Genomic DNA, 6,278 nt, shown 5'->3' on the forward strand with positions numbered 1-6,278 from the left:
AAGCAAGCAGCTATTGCTACTCCCCCTTCTCTCCATCAGTACCCTTTCAAAGGCAATCCACACCACTGTCCCAAACAGCTAACAGACCTGCTCAAGCAGTCAGAGCACGTCCTGGAGGAAAATTACCAGGCACTGCTCCAATAATCTGCAAAATAGTAATGGCAAGGGTCGTCATGGCAACTCAATCTATTCAAGTTCTCACCCTGTTTGCATTTTCATAATGTGTTGGCCATTGTTTTCAAATTTTTTCCACAGGAAAATTGGTGGACTCTATTGATTACTTAGCAGCCCCAAATTTATAATCAATTCAAGAAGACCTCTGTATTGCCAGCCATGAATGAATGAATGAATGAATTTCTTAAGCACTTACTCTATGCAAAGAATTGTAATAAGGGTTGTAGTACGTATCCCTACTACCAATCCCCATTTCTACTTTCTGAAACCCCATAAATCCATGTTCGTGTATTAAATGTTATTATCACAAAGGGATGTCTAATTTGGTGGAACTGTGGTTCAAAGGGAATGAAGGGAAATAGGACGGAGAAGAACAGAGACAGCTCATGTAGTTCTGGAACTTGCTAGGGTGCTGGGGTGGGGAACTGTTCCCCTTAATCTTCACCGTTCCTCATTCCTATTCCCCACCACTCCTTGGCACAGTCTAACATTACGGGAACATTCAGTAGGTACTCAACAAATGAACTAATGGTGCCTATTCGACTGCAATTTGATTTAAAATCTAATAAATGAGGAACTGCCTAATTCACATTTTGTTGATCATCAGCTCTGCTCTCCCTCAAATTTTTGAGCTTAGAATGGTGTCCCCAATTTCCTCACCTCTTTCGCGTATATAATTGTTGCTATGATTTTTCTTCTCTTTGACTCTAACATACAAGAAAAGGTTTGGTCCTGCAGTTCCTACAGCCAGGAGGAGGCTTCTTTTGGAAAATGTCAGTCAGTCCAAAAGTCCCTAAGTATATCTCTTGTGCCGGACTGTTCGAGGAGGCTTGAGCACCAGCAGTCTTTTAATTCAGGGTCAGTTTTGGGGTAAAATGAGGTACTCAGAGTCACTGGGCAGGTAACCGTAGTAAGTATACTTTGTGCCAACACAGCATAGAAATACAACCATGAATGGATACAACCATTCTGAATGAATACAACCCTCTCCTCTCTACATAAATACATCTGGTTACAGAGCAGGCTACTAAGGAAGAGTATGAGGACTTCAGTGGCCTTCAGGAATCCACCAGCTTGGAGCGGTTCTGGTTCTGACTGCCCTTTGGTAGGGCTGTTTTTTCGTGAATGAAAATAAGCTTTGTTACATCAAGTAATAAATACATACAAAGATGCAGGTAATAGTTTTAGTAATTTATCCAGATTTTTAAAAAATCATTCTATGGCAAATGGAAGACCTGATATCTACAATCTTCATCTAAAAAGTAACTATCTGTGTTCTTAATTTTTTAGTAGGCTGATCAGTATTCTTTATTTATAACTACTGCGTTTCAAATCGACTTCAAAGAATGAACAATCATGCAAATGCTTACACCCCGAAAACATAATAAACAAACAAACAAAACATGTTACTTTTCAAAGCAGGGTCTCTATCATGTGGACCTAACTGGGAGAAACCCAACCACCAGTCAGCATTAACTCATGAAAAAATCGTTAAGAGTTATTGTAAATTCTGGAAAAGATGCAAAAGAACGACAATCTGAATGGCTTTAAGTGTACTTAAAGGAAGAAAAAGATTGGGGCAGATTATGAGGGCCGTAAACTGTAGCCGGCAGCAACATAAGCAAAACTTTCTACATGCCATTTCTGGACTCAATGCTTTTAAAATAAAAGTGACCTAGGTTGTTCTTAACTACTTATAATGCAAATCTTAACTACAAAACTGCTTTTTCTTCTATTCTTTCAGACTGTGGTGGGGATTGGACAAAGAAAAGTGTAAAGCAAACTTTTAGACCATTCAAAAGAAGGAATTTATACAAATGTTTGGAAAGTCACCAGAAGAATAAGTTTTATTTTTTCTTCTTCACAACTGTGTTGGATGGCTCACATCCCTACTTAAATTAATTACTCAGAGGCCTCTCAAAGTGATGACAGAAAGTTTATTTATTCGATTCTCTCGAGAAGTGGGACAATCCTATACCAGTTCACTTGGAGTAGGAAAGCTGAAGACAAAGAAAAGGCAGTGATTTATATAGACCCTAATGCAAGTCCCTCCTCCCCCCACTGACCATTATTCTCACTAGCTGAGAATATGATCTTACATTCTAGACACGAAATCTAACCAATCCCTTTTGAAATGAAGACATTGAAGAATTATGTAAGTTTTATCCAATCATTGAGACCCTAATGTACTACACAGTTTTATATCCTTAAATGGAATTATTCCACTCTAAAAATATTGTAACCTTGAGCCTCTCGGTCTTACCTCACCCCTGGGAGAAGAATTACAATCTGAGAAATCTTCACTAAACCTATTCCACTCAATCCTTCCTCTTATTTATTAACCTGAAGACTTCTCACGGATATTTCAACCAAAGTTCTGTAACATGATCTCACACTGTCTATTAATTTCCTCATCCCAATCAGGGTTATACCTGTCTTTTGTCTCCACAGGTGCCCGTCCTTCCTTCTTTAGTATCATCAACCGAATGGCTCCTTCGGTTCTCTCTTCTAGCCTAGCAAACCTTAATAGAGAATTTCTAACTATTCCAGTAATAAGTGAAATCAAACAAGGTAAACAAATCGGAAGTAATATAACACCACTAATTGCCATGAGGCCAAACCACAGTAATCTCTTCTACCAGCACCCTTCAAACCAGGACCACCAAGACGTATTGAAAAGGGAGTTCCAAGTTTGTACAGGAACGTGAGCAACTTTTCCTGATATTCTTGGTGATCTCTTTCACTATTTTTTTATTATCATCAATTTTCAAGCAACATGTGGACAGATTGAGTTTTCCACAAACTCCCTCTTCTTCTGCAAGTAAATAATCTGAGATCAATCTATGTTGTAGTACTGCTCTGTTAAGAACAACCAATAATAACCCTAGTATAGTTCCCCAAACAACAAAACATGTAATGAATTTATATACAGGCCTCACTGGCTATCTCTTTCCAAATTCTGTGTGTTCTCACACAAGCTTTAAAAGGAGCTTTTAATACTGACAAAGTGTGTCTCCCAAGCATGAGGAATGGGAGTTTAATAACTAATAGTAATAATTATAAATGACGGTAAACAACTTTAAATTTTTTTAAAATTCAATAACCTTCCATAGCTTTGTCTACTGGTTTCCTAATCATGCTAAACATTTTCTGAATTGGGATGGGGAAATAGATAGTTCAAGGTTCAAGCACATCTTAGCCATATTCCTCCCCTCCTCTTATTTATTCCTGTTTCCACACCTAAATCCAATCAATAAATACCTCTTCACATTCTTTCCCCTATGAATCCTTCCCTTCATCTATCTCCCTTTTTATATGAATATGGGAAGGAAGCAAAGTTGACTGACACATTAGCAAATTACAGAGGGCAGTCCCCTTGTTATAAGTACAGATACAGAGATTTAAATTAATGAACTGTCCATTTAGAGGTTCCATCTCATACAGCAGTCTGGGGAGAAGTATCATCTTATGCAGTTTTCTGGTCTGGATGCTCCTTCAAACAGTCTTGAGCACAGCATCTCAGCATCTTCTTCTCTTTATCTTGTAGAAATCCAGATGTCCACTCTCCTACAAAACTGAACTTAATACCATCTTAGACTACCATTCCTATTCTTACAAAAATCAAAATTGAAACCTGAAAAATTGTCATGTTGGTTTTTTTTTAAAAGAAAATTCACATTAAAATGCAGCTTCTACATTTCACAGTAATTCATTATTCATTCCCTCATTAGAAAGATGAGATTTCACTAAGGAGTCAATACCAGGCTCCAGTACTTATATAAATACAATAAATAATCATTTTTAACACAGTGCATATCACATCATAAAACAATTCCAACTTCTGATCATGTGATGCTTCTTTTAAAGCATTTACAATATAGGCCACAAACCATTTTTCATTTAACATTAACCAACTGAGACAAAATAATAACTATGTACGCTAGTCTCACAAGCCCTTGACCTAATTGTCTCCACACTATTACTAAGAATTAAAGGACCCTAACTTACTCTTGTTGGTCTAAAGTCCTAAACCTATTAGCTTAATTTTAGACTTAACCTCAGATGTTCCCCTACCAACAATCTATTATTCGATAGATCTGGTATTATTGCTTACAAAACTTTTGATTTTAGGAATTTGCCATTAAGAGTAGGGACATTGCAGGGAAACAACATCTCCCTTACTTCATGTCAATTCTAGGCAGGAGTAGATTGTCAACTGGCATTCAGCCAGGCTTAAAGTCTACCAGGTGTCAGTGGGGAAACTGAGTCAGGAGAATCCTACCTCAGCCCAGGCTGAACAGCCGCTCTCCCAACCTTCCCATGAGATCACCTTTTTGCAGTTCATACCACCATCTCACAGGCTTACTGGCATCATGGATCAGTGGCTCAGACCGCCTCTCTTGCTATCCACACCTGGAGTTAGACTCAGAAGAACAGTCAGATAATAGTCCATGAAAATCTTAAAATAGCAAGGTCCAATAATCAGTTTCAGACATGACTAATTTCACATTGGCCAAGGAACATCTTTTGAAGCAAGTCTTAAGTAGCTTACATGCCTTCCTATACATGTTCTAGTTCCTGATTGAATAACAATCATAAGTCATTGCTCTAATAGATTTATATCTGTTTCCCAAACTACTTTATCCCTTTCTAACTCTGCTCAATCTAAAAGAATGAGTTACACATGTGATAAGTTCAAACACTAACTTGAATTTTTATGTTCATGTAATGAATTCAAACCAAAACAATCATTTAACTTTCAATGCCAAATATTACCAGAGGCTACCTACCTCTAAGAAAATTAGACTGAAATTCTTTTCCTCATACTGAAGATGTCTCTGATTTAGCCTCAGTAATTAATTCAGTTAATTGTTTTAATACTAATTGCTTTTACATCATTTTGTAACCTGTAAAGATCTCATTCCAAGTTGGGACTGTTGTCCATTACCCCAAAAGAGTTTTAGTCCCATTTGTCTTAAGGCCCTGGAAAGCCTCACTTTGAAAACTCCTTGGGTTTTTTTTTCCACGTGAACCGGCTCTCCTAAGGTCCACTCTATCACTATGCCCAAGTCTATTCTACTTCCCACTCTTAATTCTATTAGTCCAAATCTCCAGTTTACTGGCCACTCCCATCAAGACCATTCCTGGAACTCCTAGACCACCTGGGGCCACTCTTTTTTTTTTTTTTTTGTAAGGGACTCCTTTCCCTGAATCCCTCTGTAAATAAAATACAATTACAGTTAGCTTTAAATCCCAATCTTGTTCTATGGAACAATGATACAATATCTATTTATTCCCATTAAATTTTAGAAAGAATGTTCCCAGGGATTTTATTTACATCTTAGATCTTAAATTTGCCCTAAAAAGCCAATCACTGAAGATCATTTCTTATACATTTTCAAATTCTCACCAAAGCAAGATATATATACAATCTCCTCAGCTGCTGGGACTCTACTTGTTAATAGCCTGAGGACTGCTTCTTTCCCCCACATATACACACAGTGTACCAGCTTTAGGTTTTAGCATTAGAATTACAAATAGCAAACATAATTTTCATAAGTGATAACAAATTGTTTTAGCTATGAACCCGAACAATAAATTTCAGATGACATTAATTGCATTTTCATATCCTATTAGAGAAACTAAATTCTTCCCACTTTTGTAACTTACAAATACAAATTGGATAGGTAGGCCTTCCAAAAACCATACAAAAGATTTTACAAAGTATTTCTTAATACAACAAATATTTCCTCTCTTACAAACAGTTTACAATTTATCACAATCCCCTTGAAACTGACAGAAATCACAAAAAACGACCTAAACCCAAAGCCTTTTCATATTTGCCCATAAAATTTCTTTTACAAACATAACTTTAGAGTAAATGCTTGATTCATGTCAAAAACAATTTTAGCTAAAATTTCCTTTTCAACAGCAGAAATAAACTTTTAACATACTTAATACATCCTCAGATGGAACAGGCTTGAAAATCACACCTATATATGTAATATGCATGTACATTTTTAAAGCGTTCTCATTTTCTTAATAAGAATGCTACAAGAAGGAAACTCTTACAAAAAAATTCATAACAGCTCTTTTTAACCAAT

Source organism: Notamacropus eugenii, chromosome X (assembly GCF_028372415.1).
Source record: "Notamacropus eugenii isolate mMacEug1 chromosome X, mMacEug1.pri_v2, whole genome shotgun sequence".
Classification (NCBI taxonomy): domain Eukaryota; kingdom Metazoa; phylum Chordata; class Mammalia; order Diprotodontia; family Macropodidae; genus Notamacropus; species Notamacropus eugenii.